At 43.2% G+C, this 17,951-nt stretch overlaps 1 long non-coding RNA gene across 1 annotated transcript in view; it reads right to left on the minus strand.

Moving 5' to 3' along the window:
* Nucleotides 1-5,588: 5,588 nt before the first annotated feature.
* Nucleotides 5,589-17,951, minus strand: part of LOC110137061 (uncharacterized) — a 58,764-nt gene continuing 46,401 nt past the window's right edge. The window contains exons 3-5 of the long non-coding RNA XR_011489251.1: nucleotides 14,964-15,030; nucleotides 7,528-7,647; nucleotides 5,589-5,802 (exon numbers count right to left, since the gene is read on the minus strand). This is a non-coding gene — a long non-coding RNA (uncharacterized lncRNA). The remainder of the gene's footprint in view (nucleotides 5,803-7,527; nucleotides 7,648-14,963; nucleotides 15,031-17,951) is intronic.

The raw sequence follows: 17,951 nt of genomic DNA on the forward strand, positions 1-17,951 counted from the left end.
ACCAACTCCTGGAGCTTGCTCAAATACATGTCCATCAAGTTGGTGATGCCATCCAACCATCTCATCCTCTGTGATCCCCTTCTCCTCCTTTGTTTATTACATACCTACCATACGTCAGACACCAGAGATACAAATATCAATAAGTAATAGTCCAGCTAGTCTCATAATAATGACTTTTATGAGACTTGGGGAAATTCGACCTCTAGCCTCAGGGCTCTGCCTCACATAGCAGAGGTATCTGTGGCCTTTTGTTATCAGTGAAGAGCCAACTAAAGTAAAACAAGAGAAGGTCCTGATCTAGATCTGTGGTTGAGGAAATGGAAAAGAGGAACGTATTAGAGAAATGTTTCAGAAATGAAATAAACCAGACTGGGTGTCAGAGAGGATGGAAAAGTTGACAGAAGTGGAAGCCAGTTCTGAGTAGACGGTGATGTTGACCAGAACATGAGAAGAACTGAATAGAGGCTGTGACATGCACTCTTTTGGAGAGCTGTGAAAATCAGATTCCTATAGGACAGACAGAACGACTTACATAAGAAATACTTATGCCCAATAAGCATTTTAAAAGATGTTTAACTTCACTAATAAGCACAGACAAGAAAATGAAAGTTGCTCAGTCGTGTCCGACTCTTTGTGACCCCATGGACTATATAGTCCATGAAATTCTCCAGGCCAGAATACTGGAGTGGGTAGCCTTTCCCTTCTCCAGGGGATCTTCCCAACCCAAGGATCGAACCTAGGTCTCCCGCATTGCAGGCAGATTCTTTACCAGCTGAGTCACAAGGGAAGTTCAATAAGCACAGAAATGGATAGTAAATCAAAATGTTCTTTTGAATCTCTCAGATTGGCAAAATATTTTAATCATTAATATCCCATGTTAGCCCTGATATGATGAAACAGGAATTCTCACACTCCTTTGGGAGACTGCATAAATCTATTAAACCTTACAAATGGAAAATTGACTGACACTTGAAAAAATATACATATTTCACTTCTAGGAATAAATTCTAACAAAATAATCAAATGAGTATAAAAAATGTATACATGCACCAAATTTTAACATAGTACTATTTATAGTGCACTGGAAACAAATGTTCATAAAGAGGGGACTGGTTAAATAAATCCCAGTACTTTTTGAACTAATGAAAAACTATGCAGCTACTAAAAATAACATTCATTGAATGGAAAGATAATCACTGTTAATTATATTAGCAAATTAGTAAAATTAATGTGACTAAAACTCAGCTTACTAAACAGCTTGTATAATAGGTTCCCTTTTATGTTAAAAGTTCGATCATCTAATAATTTATATCGGTAGATTTAAAAAGGTAAAAATGGTTGCCTGTGGGCAATGAGGTTTTATGTGATTTTTCACTTTTTGGTGAATACACACTTTTTGGTTATACATTTTATTGTCTGATCGTTTCATGAAAATTTTTTCTTCAATGCAGCAGAAATAGCACAAGTCCTTTAAAAGGTAGGTAAGAACCTCCAGCCTCTCTAAAGAAACAAAACCAAAAGATAATGGCCTATTTAATTGTGTTCAGACTGTTAGCCGTGAAGGCAAGTTCAAAGGACAGATAACTGTATGTGCTGGTCCTGGGTTATGCCTGCCGTCCTGGCATAGTTATGAAACTGCTATATGATCATTCTAATCAAAGGAGAAATCTACAACTGTATCACCACCTGATTTTTATCCTAAGAAACAGTTTTGCCAGTCTCCCAAAAGTTCTGTTTGCATCCCCAGACCTCTCAACCTTGCTACTCCAACCATTTCATATATTATTTACAGAGAAGGAGACCCAGCTAATATATCCTGCCCTTTGATTTCCTCCAGCCAGCTGCTGAAGGAATTTATCTTAGCCTTTACCAAAGACTAAATTGTATCATTAAGGCTTTCATCTAAATCCTGTTATTTTGACTTTTTGACTCACTTGGCACCCTCTGATATATAAAGTAGCAACAATTTCTACAATGAGCAACTGTATTTGTTCACCAGAAATTCTTTATATCCCTCAGACTTCTTCCCAGTTTCTTAATGGTTATATATTTGAAAATTTTAAAAATTGTCTGGCACGGTTTGAGTTTAACAGGAGCATTTAAACAGACCTTCCCTACAAAGCTTATCAGTTAGTTACTTAACCTCTATGAATAGGTTAAATATTTTCCACAGTATTTATATAAATATGATACCTGGTTTCAAGTTAAACCTAATAAAAAGGAAGTTATTCTTTACCTAAATTACTCCTGCTTCTTTTGGTTTCTATCTTCCCCTTCTTTACGACCACTTGTCTAAGAAAGAAATTCACAAGGCAGATGTGGAAGTGTTGCTTTATAAATACAAGATGCCGCCAGTACACTGCTGTTGTCCTTGTTTTAGGGAAAGAAAAGGTGACTATTCCTTCAGGATATATGTTTTGGCCATGAAATTGAGGTCTCATATCAAGTCAAAGGACGATGTCAAGTTTAAAAACAACCTGGAAATAAAACAATCTATGTGCTGAATTCAGAGTGATGATGCGGAGGCTTGTGTGATACACAGAAAGCATCTCAGCATGTTCTCAGCTCTCAACAAAGCCTGCCTTGTTCCCCTCATCTCCCAAAGGCTCCAAGCATACATACACTACAAACTCTTTGCCAACTGAGAATCGCTCTGCTAAGTGCTACATTCATTCCCACAGGCTATATTTATTCATTTTTCAACAAAAAGTGGCATATTGAATATGTATTCCTGGAAATTCCTGAAATCCATTCATTAGGTTTTCAGTCAGTTTCTCAGACACCTCCACATCCCGGGAGCCAACCCCAGCCAAGTCAAGCCCCAGATGCTCCATAATCAAATGCCTTTAGATCCAGCAGCCCGGCAAGAAAAAGGCCTTTAGGCCAAGATTGTGTGATGATCCGTCATCACCTAGCCCTGCATGTCACCTTTTAGCTCACGATAAACCCAGTCCCCTAACTATGACACCACCCAAATTGTTGCTTCGTCCACACATCCTACGTCTTCTGCCGTCTATTTGTTTTCCTAAACCCAGAATGGATGCCAATTAGACCAGGTTATGGCCGACTCACTCCTGTGATCTGGGTCAGTCCTTGAAAGTAGGCAGGTGGGAGGGAGAAGTCTTAGGCCAGCAGGTCACCCATTGGTGACCACTCACCCTTGACCATCTCCTCCAGCACACAGAACAGTGCGTTATTTAGAGGATATTCAGCAAAGACCTTGATGGCTCAAAGGCCATTGTATACCCAGCACATTTTCCATATCTCAGTAAACAGGGAAAGAAACTCCCCTTGAAATGCATCTAAAATTGGGCAGTTTCTCAGAATCATGGATGTAGTGAACAGACTGGTGGTTTCCAGGGGGATTGAGGGAGGGTTGAAGTGGGAGGTTGAGATTAGCAGATGCCAATTATTGTATCTTGGATGGATAAACAACAAGGTCCTACTGTATAGCATAGGGAGCTATATTCAGGATCCTATGATAAACCATGATGGAAAAGAATATTTTTTTAAAAAAAGAATGAATATATATATATGTGTGTGTGTGTGTAACTGAATCACTTTGGTGTACAGCAGTAATACAACATTGTACATCAATTATACTTCACTAAGTAAATAAAATAATTGGGCAGTTTCTAATAGAAGTAGAACAAAAAAACTAAACATTTCTTTTTTAAATCACATATCCTCATTGTAAAAAGTTCTATTCAGGGAAGACTACAGTTCCAGTGCTTTAACTTACCTATAAAACCATAAACACCACTAAATATAGAAAATAACATGTGACATTTCAAAGATCTCAGAGCTGATGTCTGGAAAAGCAATAGACACGTAGGGAATATTCCTTGAAAAAAAAATTAGAGATAAATGAATCATCCAATGAACAAAAACAAAAGGGGGCAATCAAAATGTCATTATATGAATAGCCCACAGGGAAAGCACTGGGTTGGAGTTAGGGGTCCTAGGTTTCAAGTCCTGCTCTGGGACCTATATATGACCTTGAACAAGTAATTTAATTCCTATGGGTTTTATGTCCAATTAGACATTAGATTTGATCATTTCTAAAATCTCCCTTCTGCTTGAAATTTACATTGTTCTATAAAAGGCTGGATTTTACATTGAAACCCCTGTAGCATCACAAAGAACTGCAAAGGATACCTTTCCCCTTCCTTCTAACCTGAAGCCCACAGGCTGTTTCTTAGATTAGCAAAGTGCCCTGGTGTTTGGCTGTTCTGGAAAATGCCTGAAACTTAGAGGCAGGGGCTGCTCTAGAACTGAAGAAACAAGGGTACAAATACTAACATGAAATGCTGCAACTCTCACTGAAAACTGCCATCTCCCAACAAAAGGAGAATTCACACATTCTCCTTAGCTTAGAGATCTTTCCCGGAAAAGAAAAATCGCCAGCAAAACAACAGCCACTAATCAGTAGGCTCTAAACCAAATCTTTTTACAGCAGTGAGGGAGGTTCAGAGAAGCCTGGGCCTCACTCCGGTGGCCCCCAACCCCTCAACATCCAGCACTTGCTCTAGGGGCTGTGAGGGACAGAGGCCAGCTCCCCACAGCCTCCCCGCTCCCCAGTGTGGCTTCACATCATAGAGAAAGAGAAGGATTCTCCCTCTGCTTAAACCACAGTTCCTTTGACTCTAGCTCTTAAATCCAGTCTCATTCAAAAGCAACTAGAAAATGTAGATGATACAGAGATTGATTCCAGACAAGAGACCCAGTTGAGGGCGGTGACCTTCTGTGAACCCAGAGCAAGGCAATGCCTTAAGCTATGACAGAAAGCGTGTCCAGGCTCAGTCGCTAAGTTGTGTCTGACACTTTGCAACCCCATGAACTATAGCCCGCCAGGCTCCTCTGTCCTTGGCATTTCCCAGGCAAGAACACTGGAGTGGGTTGCCGTTTCCTTTTCCACCAGAGGATCTTCCCAAGCCTGGGATCGAACCTGAGTCTTCTCCATGGCAGGCAGATTCTTTACCACTGAGCCACCTGGGAAGCCCTCAACAGAAAGCGCTTGGGTTCAATAAAATGGCTATGCTTTGTAAGAACGGGCATTACAGAACCACGGATTGGGCGAGTCTCAGAAGGTCTTGTGGATTTGGGTCGATCTGCCTCTGTCAAGAGGGATTTGAGAGCTCCTAATCACCAAATCCCAGCCCATGAATGGGGAAGCACCAACAGCTAGAAGACTTGCAGCCCCCAGCCCCACAGAGAAAGGAAGAGAAAGTCCATGCCTCTTTCTGCATCTCAGCTCAGTCAGGTGAGGTCCCTCCCACAGACAGGAGGGAGCCTGTATCTTTGGAGACCTGAGCATCCATTCTTCTCAAGGGCAGCCGACTTCACGGGGGTGAGCCAGGAATAGGGTCTCACACTTCAGAGACAGAAGCTGCTGAGAACAGATATTCACATTCCCTTCCACACCTGGTAGATGCAGAAAATGGCAATGACCCAAGTCCAACCAACCTGCTCTTGAGCCAGAACCCTGGGCAAGGGGAGGAGGGATGCTGCCGGGTCATTGCACCAGGAACAGCTGAGACACAGGGGGCAACCAGGCTGTTCTGATTACAAAATACTTACATGTCTTCCTGCTTCTTGGGACTTTGAAGCATCTGTGAGTTCATTTCTAAGGATCGCTCTCATGGTCTCTGTGATCTTTGTTCCCTGCTGTTTCCTACCGCCCCACCATCCACGACCACATCTTCCATGAAGTCCCCTATGGCTTCTGTCAATTAGAATCTTGCTCTGTGGCTGAAGCTCAGAGCCTGGTAGGGGGATGCCCGTGGGTATCTCATTGGTATTCTGCTGGGTAAAAGGCGTACATCATTAGACTCAAGCTTTCCGAAGGGAATCACTGAAAAATAAACTACCAGAGAAAGTGGCGTTTCCATGTGATGGGTAAGCAACCAGATGTAGAAAGCAAAGAATCCATTCATAAATAAATAGTGGGAAAGGTCTGAGAGCCTAACCTCAGAACTCAGCTCTTTTCTCGGTTAACTGTAACAATAGCAACAATACAACTAATATTTACTGAGCTCTTGCCACATGCTAGGCTCTATTCTAAGGTCCCCTTGCTTTAGTTCATTCAATCCTTTAATTCATTTAGCTCCTAAGGGCAGTTACTGTGAATACCCCCATTGCACAGATGAGACAGTTGAAGCCCAGAGACCTCCACCTACCTCCCAAGATCCCACAGTTGGTAAATGATTGACTCAAAATCCAAACCCAGGCAACTTGACTCTAATCCCATTTACTTAGTCTTAAACTCCTACCCTACACAGCTCTAAAGCTGAAAGCTTGTAGACAGTCAGGGCCATGAGTTCAATGTTATCTGAAAATAAAGCATATTTTAATTTAAGCAGCTCCAATAATAGTTGACAATTGCATTGACATAAGGACAAATCCAGGTGGCACAGTAGTAAAGAATCCATCTATCAATGCAGGAGACACAAGAGATGTGAGTTTGATCCTTGGGTCGGGAAAATCCCCTGGGTTAGGAAATGGTAACCCACTCCAGTTTTCTTGCCTGAAAAATTCCACGAACAGAGAAGCCTGGCGGGTTGCAGTCCCCAGGGTCGCAAAGAGTTGGACACAACTGAGCATGCACATTCTTCATTCTAAGGACAAATATATTACGACATATTTGTTATATATATATAATATAATATACATATTACTATGTATATATACTAAAACATTTTCTTTGGCCTAAAAGTTCTTTTTTATTTCCTCCTGACTTTAAAAGAAATGCAAACATTGTCACAGGCCCCTAAAAGTACAATGGACTTCAGGCACTCTGCCTACCAGTGAAGAAGTCGGCCTTGGTGGCTGGTTGAAAATGGGGTCAATTTGCAGGGGGGAGGGGGTTACATCATTTCCTTACCTTAAGGAAACCTTAATTACAGAAACAGTGGAAATCCTGACCTTGTTTTATTATGCTTCACTTTATTGCACTTAGAATATACTGAATTTTCTACAAATTGAAGAATGGTGGCAACTCTGCCTCAAACAAGTCAACTGGCACCATTTTTCCAACAGCATTTGCTCACTCATGTCTCTGTCTCACGTTTTGATAATTCCTGCCACATTTCAAACTTTTTCATTATTGTTATATGTTATGGGGATTATGATCAGTGAGCTTATGTTATTACTGCAAAACAGATTATTACTGCCTGAAGGCTCAGGCGATGGTCAACATTTCTTAACAATAAAATATTTGTAATTAAGGCACACCCATTAGTTTTTTGGACATACTACTAATGCACACTTAACAGACTACAGTATAGTCCAAACCTAACTTTTATGTACACTGGGAAACCAAAAAATTCAAGTGACTCCTTTATTGCAGTATCCACTTTATTCTGGTGGCCCAGAACCAAAGTGGAAACACCTACAAGATCTGGCTGGATACTCCTGGGGAGCGGTGGGTGGCAAGGAGGGAGAACAAACCCAAGCATTGTAACTATTGATAATATTCACATGCCTTGACACATGCTTTGATGACGCCTTAAGAAAATGTCTCTGTACCTGTGATGACCCAAATGGTGACAAATGGCCTGATGAGTTCTGTTGAATTCTGATGCCATCATCCAGCCTTGGGTAAAATTCACTCATCTCTCTTGATAGCTCAGTTCGTAAAGAATTCACCTGCAACGCAGGAGACCCTGGTTCAATTCCTGAGTTGGGAAGATCCACTGGAAAAGGGATAGGCTACCCATGCCAGTATTCTTGGCTTCCCTTGTGGCTTAACTGGCAAAGAATCTGCCTGCAATACAGGAGACCTAGGTTCGATCCCTGGGTTGGGAAGATCCCCTGGAGAAGGGAAAGACTACCACTGCAGTATTCTGGCCTGGAGAATTCACAGAGTGGGATACAACTGAGTGACTTTCACTTTTCTTTCTCTGGTTCCTCAGTTGTCAAATGACATGATCAGTTCAGTCAGTTCAGTTCAGTCACTCAGTCGTGTCCAACTCTTTGAGACCCCATGGACTGTAGCACGTCAGGCCTCCCTGTCCATCACCAACTCCCGGAGTTTACTCAAACTCATGTCCATTGAGTCAGTGATGACATCCAACCATCTCATCCTCTGTCGTCCCCTTCTCCTCCCACCTTCAATCTTTCCCAGCATCAGGGTCTTTTCAAATGAGTTCATTCTCTGCATCAGGTGGCCAAAGTATTAGAGTGACATGATAAAAGTCTATAATTCTGAAGACTGCCGTGGGGACCAAATGAAGTAACGCAAGTGGAGCCTCACATGTCCTCCGCACACTGAGCACCAGACGACGTCAGCTGTAACGGTCAGGGCCGCCATGTTACTGTCACCACTTCTCCACAGCCCCTGTCACCACTGCCACCCACTGGAGGCCACGGAGGAACTCTTCGGATTTGGAACTTACCTGGCTGGGTAAGAGGTCTGTGACCACACCTGTATACATCTCAGATGAAACGTTAAAGGCCAATTCTAAACATCTGACTCCTATATATCATAATTCATAAAACAACCAACAGATGATAGAAGTGATAAGAACACACAAAAACCATTTTTAAAAATAATAAAGGAAGAAAGGACTTCCCTGGTGGTCCAGTGGTAAGACTCCACGCTCCTAATGCAGGGGACCTGGGTTCAATCCCTGGTTAGGGAGCTAGATGCCACAACTAAGACCCAGCGCAGCCAAATAAGGAATTAAAAAAATCAAATAAATACTTTTTAAAAAATAAAGAGAAGCCCCTAGAAAACAGCCACGCACTAAAGTAGCCATGGTGTAAGGAGGAAACAACCTCTGGGGAAAACATATATGTGTATGTGAGGGTGCTCACATGCTCAAAACTAAGTTACACAAACCAGGACTAGATACAACCCAACGAGGCTGCAATCCCACTAAGTTCAGCTGAACAAGAGCCACTTACAGCTCCAGAGGCAACGACAAATTTTTATCCAGTAAAATCACAGGGGAAGAAAGGGAAAAGTAGAAAATTTAGTCTGTTGTCACAGATATTTGAAGTTTTAGAAAACACATCCTAACCCCAAGGAGTAACTCACTGTTCAAGAGGTAATTCAAGAAACTGCCAGAGTGTTTGAGAAAGAAGTAAAGTAAAAGGGCAGGAATCCTACCCTGGGAACAGCCAGGAAATCTTGAAACAACGTATTCATGTCCTGAGGGGAGAAACTACCCCTGAATTTGAAAGATGCGCTTGCAGAGAAAGGAGAGCTAACAGATAAGGGTGGGGGTGAGGCTGGGATGAAAGGGTCCGAGGCAGCGAGAGCACTGACACAATTGTCTGTTGGGAGGCAGGCCTGTTCCCACCAGAAGGGACGTTGTCATGGCACCAGCACAGGATGAGACACGACTCAGCGCTGCCCAGGTACCCCTGCTCCTGCCCTCTGTTACCCCTGAAACCGGAGCCGCGCTCTGTAGCAAACAACAGGAATGGGGTGAAAAGTGTGAAGCTTGAGCCGCCTGGCACTCTGGGCAATTGGAAGAGAGTGGAGCTGGCAGATGCGGTAAGATGATCTGGGGAAAATGCTTGTTTTTTTATTTAATTTTTATTTTATATTAGAATAGAATTGACTTACAATGTTGTGTCAGTTTCAGGTGTAATAGCAAAATGATTCAGTTATATAATACATGAATGTGTATATTATATATGCATTCTTTTTCAGATTCTTTTCCCACAGAAGTTATTATAGAATATTAAGTAGACTTCCCTATGCTAAACAATGGGTCCTTGTTGGTTAGTTATTTTATGTATAGTATGCAGTGTGTGTATATTAATCCCAAACTCCTAATTTCTCCCCCCCCTCCGACGTTTCCCCTTTGGTAACCCTAAATTTGTTTTCTATGTGTGTGAGTCTGTTTCTGTTTTGTAAAATAAGTTCATTTGTAAAATAAGTTCATTTGTATCATTTTTTTTTTTAGATTCCACATATAAGTGATATCATATGATATTTGCCAATGCTTATTTTAAAAAGAAAAGGAGATTCTTTGATCCCAACGTATCCCAGTGTGAAGCCCAAGCCAGGGTGGGAGGGCTGGGAGTTGCCCGGGGAGGCCTCCACCAGCTGGAGGGAGAACCTGTCATGCCCATAGGAAAGGGATTTGCAGTGCTCCAAGGCCAGACGGAGGGGGCTGAAACCTAATGGCACCTTTCCCCACTGGTAACTCGCACCCCAAGGGGACGAGACAATGTCCTGTGGGGCTGGTGGGAGGAAAAGACAGAAAGGAAGCACCAGCCCTTCATCCAGCCGAGCTGTTGAGACACAGTTGACATCACTGCCACCACCCTGGTCCTGCCCTCACCATTTCTCCCTGGACCATGATGGTGATGGCCTTATTCAACACATCCTCCCCACCATGACTTAACCCTCCTCCCACTCGCAGTCTCTCTGCCACCCTGCCTGGCACCAGGCACTCCTGCCAAGGCTCCCATCTGAACTCCCAGCTTTCCTGCTTCAGAATCTCCAATGACTCCCATGGTCTACGCGGTCAGCAAGCTATGTGGACCCAACCCGGCCTCTAAGTTATGAATGGTGTCTAACTTTCATGTTTAAAGATCTGTAGAAGGAAAAAAATAATAACATGTGACAGAGATGTCTGTTGCCTGCCAAGCCTGAAATACTTACTCTCTGGCCCTTCTCAAGATTTGTCATCCCTTGTAACTCTGGTGATGAACGAAAAAATTCTGCATGTGCACGAGATCGTCCACGATCAGATGCTAACTCATTGGTCAAGCTTCACTCACAGGCTGAAAGCCCTCTGAGGCCAGCCATTGACTTACTCAGGGACACACTCTTTAGAACCAGGTTGCTTCATCCAAACTCTTGCCAGCGTTGTGTAGCTACATCTCTGAGGGCCAGCTCCCCTGGACAGTAGACTGTGGCTACCGTCTTTGCAGCCCCAGGCCTGACATGCTGTCCACACACCATAGGTATTTCCCTTGTACAGCAAGTCCCCTTGGGTTCAATCACTGAGTTGGGAAGATCCCTGGAGGAGGGCATGGCAACCTACTCCAGTATTCTTGCCTGGAGAATCCCCATAGACAGAGGAGCCTGGTGGGCTACAGTCCATGGGGTCACAAAGAGTCAGACACAGCTGAATAAGCATAACACAGCAAGTCCCCTACAGACAAACAAGTTCCTTTCCAAGGGAGTGTTGTAAGTCCAGTTTGTTTGTAAGTCCAACAAAATTAGCCTAGGTACCCAACTAATACAATCAGCTATATAGTACTGTCCTGTTATACTTTATAATACTTTTCACACAAATAATATGTAAAAAAACAAACACAAAAGAATAAAACAGTTTTAATCCTATAGTACAGTACCTTGAAAAGTACAGTATAGCAGTTGGCATACAGGAGCACATTCACATCTTTGAAAGTTCACAGCTTGTAGAGGACTATCTGCATTTGTTACCAAAGAGGAATTCATCTCATGTATGCCAATCTCTGTTTTCTCATCTTTAAAAGAATTTTGAACTCAATGATTTTTAAGCCCTCATGGCTCTGAAGTGACATGATTCTATAAGAAATAGATTTTAAACTAAAATGTGAACTAGAAAAAAATGTCTTGCCTGTGTCTCCTCAGAGAATTTCAGAAACTAATGCTACAATTTACAATAGCCAACACATGGAAGCAACCTAAATATATATCAACAGCTGAATGGATAAAGATATGGTACATATATACAAGGGAATACTACTCAGCCATAAAAAATGAAATAATGCCATTTGTAGCAACATGGAGTGATCTAGAGATGAGTGAAGTAAGTGAAGTTAGACAAAGACAAATATTATATAATATCAGTTATGCGTGCATGCTAAGTCACTTCAGTCATGTCTGACTCTTTGAGACACTAATGAGTATAGCCCACCAGGCTCCTCTGTCCATGGCATTCTCCAGGCAAGAATACTGGGAGTGGGTTGCCATGCCTCCTCCAGAGGATCTTCCTGACCCAGGGATCAAAACTTTTTTATGTCTCCTGCACTGGCAGACAGGTTCTTTACAGGAGTGCCACCTGGGAAGCCCTATAACATCTGTTATATCTGGAATCTAAAAAAAAAAATTATACAAACAAACTTATTTGCAAAACAGAAACAGACTCTCAGACTGTGCGCTTTCTCTCAGTCCTGCCCACAGCCATCTTCAAGGCTCATGCTTACCACACTGGGGGTGCCCATGGAGTGCCAGCCATGGGGTAAGGGTGTGCAGGGTGAGATGAGTGCAGTGTCTGGGGTGCCCATGGGCCAGTTGGGGGGATCTGCAGTCAAGGTGTCCCTGATAGCTCCAGGGTGGGCTTCCTGATGGGAGTCAGAAGAGAAGTTCGTGAGGTTCTCCTACCCCAAGCCAGCCTGCTGTCCTCCCAGCACCCCCCACAGTGGTACACGCTCATCAGCATCAGCGGTGGTCGGGGAGAGAAGTAGGCGGTGCCCCTTGGAGCTGGGGAAGCCTGGTGCTCACTGACAAGGTCCTCTGGGCTCTGGGCTGTACCACCTCATGGGGGAGGGGGTCACAGGTGACGTGGGGCTTCCTCCTGAGACAGGCTGTGACCTGGGACCGTTTGCTGCAGTGCTTGCACCTGGACAAAGGAGATATTTGTCTCCTCCAGCAACAAAAGACAAAGAAACTTAAAAGGGACTAAAAATCACCGCGTGCATGTGCAATGAATGAAAAGACACACGAAGACCAAAAAGAGCCCAACTGCCACTTCAGAGGAGGCAGGAGCAACAGGAGGGTGGCGGGAGCTGAAGCAGGGTACAGCACACATGCCCCTTGCATGCAACACCACCAAAGGGGTGGGCAAAACACCTAAGCCACCTCTCCAGGCTGAGTCCTGAACCCACCCCGCCCTCACCCCATAAGGAACACACTTGCCCCACCTAAGGGAGCAAGGAAGGGCACCTGTTACTGGTTCTCACCACCCTCCACCCCGCCCACTGTAGCAGGGGCCCAATAAAGCCTTGCCTGAGTTCTTTATCTGACCTTTCATCAATTTCTATTGATGAAGGAGGCCAAGCATTTTGGTCAATAACACTCTTAGCCTCTTCAGTGCATCCGATCTCATGCGGGAACTTCTCTATTGCCCTCATCAGACCCTCACAAAGGCCCCCTCGTCTTTGGGTGATGGTCAACATCAGTATTCTTTGAAAGATGGGAGAAAACTCCTATCCCATCATTTTGATGGTGTCCTTGTCTGTGACATTTACATGTCATCTGGGATCTTCCTTCATCTGACACTTGCCTGACCCAATGCCCACAAAGGCTCAGAGTACCAGCCTAGGTTTTCTTCCATCCTGTTTTTACTTTCCTCATAAAGACACATCATTGGGGCTTATTGGCAAAATGCCAAGGAAAGTCACTTCATTGTTTTAACCTGTCACCGTACCTCTATACAAGGCTCCCTCCTTGAACTAGAGAACATGGCCCAGGGGAGCCAGGGCCGCAGCAGCACCTGCCACTGGCAGAGTCTGCCTTCTGGAAACAGTCCTAGGCATGTCTTCCTGGGGGCAGCCGCTTCTGTCCAGGTTACAAAGCCCTGAAAGATCAGCCAAAAGTCCCTCAGTCATCACCCCCTGCCAGAGAGGGCACTGAGCTTGTGCTCTGCGCTGGCCTAGCACCCTCTCTACGTGGTATTCCCCAAGGGCTTCCCCAAAGCAAGAAAATAATTCCCCAAATTTAAAAGGGAGAAGGACCAGCTTTTTAAAAAAAATCTTGACTCTTGCTGACCTAGATATTAGAGTGAGCTGCGAAAGAAATAGAAATTTAAAGTTGTGATTTAAATAAAAAAAACATTTCTGGGAAATACAAAGATAATGTGGTACATATGAGGTGTCTAAGAAAAAAACAACTAATTCACATCTGTTTCATGATCAGGAAACTAAGTTTAGGGAGGAAGGTTAGGGACTTATTAAAGGGCATATACTTATCCAGGATGGAAATTGTATTTTTATATAATGTAAATATATACACATAATGATATATATTTATTCACATATAAATATAGTATATTTTATATATACATACATAATTATATATTTATATATAAATACAGAACTATGTTTACACATGCAAATATATACATATAATTACATATTTTATAGAGAGATAATAAATATATATTTTATATATTACATATATAATTCCCAAGCTAGTGTTTACATAATGTGAAAGTCACTCAGTCATGTCCAACTCTTTGTGATCCCATGAACTGTATAGTCCATGGAATTCTCCAGGCCAGAATACCAGAGAGGGTAGCTTTTCCCTTCTCCAGGGGATCTCCCCAACCCAGGGATTGAACCCAGATCTCCCATATTGCAAGCGGATTCTTTACCATATGAGCCGCAAGGGAAGCCCCTGTTTATACAATGCTAGGCTATCTTTAGGTTTTCCCAGGTGGCACTAGTAGTAAAGAACCTGCCTGCTTATGCAGGAAATGTAAGAGATGTGGGTGCAGTCCCTGGTGTGGGAAGATCCCCTGGAGAAGGAACTAGCAACCCACTCCAGTATTCTGGCCCGGAAAAGTACATGGGCAGGGGAGCCTGGCAAGCTACAGTCCATTGGGTTTGCAAAGAGTCGGACAGAACTGAGCATAGTACACAGCAGGCTATCTTTACAGAGAGAGTCATGGATTGGTTTCCCCTAGTTGGTCTGTTGATAAAACTTGATGAAGACACTGCACATTCTGTCTCTGAGAAGCTTAACTTGAATAGACACAGACAATTTAAACAAGGTCCAAGGTGGGTGATGGATGATCCTTGATAAACACGTGAATATATAGACATCTCTCATTATTCATTCCATGGGCCGATATGTCAGTCAGAAAAATTAAGAGTAACAAATGATGGAAAGGACAGGCCATATCTTTGGCTGAGTGGCAGGAAAGTCATCCAACCCTGGCATCAGGGAGGGACCATTGGAATCCAGCTAGAAACTAGGGAGGTTCCCCATGGCCAGTGCTCAGGATAGTTACCTCCAGCTGAGGACTCAACAGTGAAGTGCTTCTGTGGTTTGTATTCCAAATCATCCCAGTCCTCCACCTACAAAAATGTCCAGAAAAAAAAAGTCAGAAATCAAAGTTAATTTACACAACACAGAGAAAAACCAAATGCACCGAAACTGTATAACATTTTCTTTTATGAAGAAAGACCGCTTCAAGAGACAGATTCTGCAGTAATCCGTTCTGACTGCTAAGACGATTAAACAAGCGGGTGTGCCTCGGAGGAAGGGCTGTGGACCGGATTCTCTCCCAGGGAGAGGGAGAAATCACAGAGATGTTCCATAAATCTCTTCTCGTAATTTGAAAACCAGAAGGAGATAACTGAGTGACAGCCCCAACCATGCCTGTCTAGGCAGTGACTAAGCCACGGCCACCATCTCTCCAATCAGTGGGAGGGAGGCTCCCTTCTCTTTCCATGAGGTCACAGTCATTTATCCCCCGAGTATTATCACCTGACCTGGTATCATCAGATGATTCTGTTCCTGGCTAAAACAAGGAGCGATAGGTCTTGCTCTGCCGCAGAAAGACACCCCCACCGCTTCCATGGTGAACTAAACCGAACAGGCTTGGACGCCACCCCAGACACCAACTTTCAGCCAGGGATGCTCCGCCAGCCCTTGCAACCAAGACCAGTTTTCTTCACTGCGTACTGATGTCTGCAAGCAGATCCAGACACAAGGAGGCAGATGGTGCTTTCAGATGCTCTTCTCAGGGGTCCACCTGTCTACCCTCAGAGAATGTCCTCTGTAACTGCAGCCCAAGTGATGGACAATAACCCTCTCCAAGACAAGCTTCTCTGATTATTTGACTCTCTGGTCACTAATGTGTTCTGTCTCGGCCTTTCTGCCTCAACACGAAAAGATGAGGGCTGTCCCTGTCCTGTTCCAGCTCATCCCCTCAGAGTCTTCCAGAGTCAGGATTTTCCACTTTCAGAGAGCTGACTCAATCTGACAGAGTTTTCAAAGATAGCAGAAATTTTTTTCTTTTTTTGACCTAGAGCCACTATCAGTCACAATTGTTGAACTTGAGATTACTTTAAAGTTTTCACTGCCACCTGAAAAAAAAAAAAAATCATAGTACAAGTACCCACGCTTGAAAAAATGGAATTTGCTCTTCCAAGAGTTACTTGCCTACATATTTTTCAACCATGACTGATTTTCTCAACTCCTAGCTAGATTTCAAGCATTCTGTGTTCATTTCCTCATCTTCATGCCTTTCCAGCACCATTTCTCCTGCTAAATGGGGGAGATTTTTTCATACAATCCCACCTGATCTTCAAGAGACCCCTGACTCTTTCAGCCATGTTGTCAATACCCTGGTGTACACTCCACCTGCATCTCTCATCTTTCCTCAGATTCTACCTAGACTGTGTGTGGCTTTTCATGTGACATGAGGATCTATCTTTTCTAAAATTGGTTATAAATTCCTTGAGGACAAAAATGTTCGTTTGTCACTTCTTTCATATGCAAGTCTCTGCCTCCTACTGATGACCATGTACCCTCACATGTGAAAAATTATATGTTTAATTTTTTTTGGACTGCACCATACAGTATGTGGGAACCCTCATACCCTGCATTGGAAGTGTGGAGTTCTAACCACTGGGTCACCAGGGAAGTCCCTACATTTCTTTTTAAACTTGAAATTACTCCAAACAAGAAAACATAAAAACAAGAGAGTGCTGGTGATCCTTGTCAGTTTGTACTTCATTCCAAGGAAATTGATTTAAAGCCACTCTTTTATTTTTTTTCTGCTGGTCCAGCATTTAGGGAAATTTTTATGCAAAGCATGAGATCCAGCGACCGGGGAAAATGATTCACTTCCCAAGCAGCTGATATTCTAACCTCATCTCTCTCATACCTGATCAATGCTCAGAAAGGTGTACTTTTATCATCAGAATAGTAAATGTTTCATTGACTCATCACTATGTACCCAGTACTAGGTACCATGCTAAAGAACTTTACATGCATGAATTCACTGAATCCTCACCACAATCCAAGATGGGAAGTGTGATCACCCTCATGTTACAAATGAACCAACCCAGAGATATGAAAATTGAGTACCTTGTCCAAGCTCATGCAGACCTGCACTGGATACAGCAAAAATGCAAACCCTAGATTTGTCTACACCATTGCTACTCACCGTGGTCCCTTGACTGGCAGCTTATTGCACACTTTAGAATGCAAATTCTCACTCCTGCCCTAGACTCACTGAATCAGAAGCCTTAGAGTGGGGCCCCACAATCTGGGCTTTAGCAAAGTCTCAGGTCATTCAGATAGGGAGTTAGCAAACTTTTTCCTATAGGCCTAGATGGTAAATATTTTGGAACTGGATGCCATAAGAGTCACAGAGGAGACATAAACAAAGGGATGTGACTGGGTTCCAATAAAAGTGTATTCACAAAATCAGATGGCCAGCCACGGGGCTGCAGTCTGACTACCCCAGTAATTCTTGTATAAGAAGTGTTCTGAGGATAGTTGAGCAAAACGTTACCTTATTAAAGTGAAGCCGCTCAGTCGTGTCCAACTGTTTGCGACCCTGTGGACTGTAGCCCACCAGGCTTCTCCATCCATGGGATTCTCCAGGCAAGAAAACTGGAGTGGGTTGCCATTTCCTCCTCCAGGGGATCTTCCCAACCCACGGATCGAACCCAGGTCTCCCGCATTGCAGGCAGACGCTTTAACCTCTGAGCCACCAGGGAAGCCCAATTACCTTATTAAAGATGGGTCATATTAGAATTGATCTACAATGTCATGTAAGTTTCAGGTGTACACCACAGTGATTCAGTAATACACAGACATGTACATCTACTATTTTTTGGATTCTCTTCTCTTACAGATTATTACAAAATTGAGTATAGTTCCCTACACTATACAGTAGGTCCTTGTTCATTATCTTATATATACATATATAAGATATATATATATATATATATATATATATATATATATGAAAGTGAAAGTT

This window comes from Odocoileus virginianus, chromosome 9 (genome assembly GCF_023699985.2).
Source record: "Odocoileus virginianus isolate 20LAN1187 ecotype Illinois chromosome 9, Ovbor_1.2, whole genome shotgun sequence".
Lineage (NCBI taxonomy): Eukaryota > Metazoa > Chordata > Mammalia > Artiodactyla > Cervidae > Odocoileus > Odocoileus virginianus.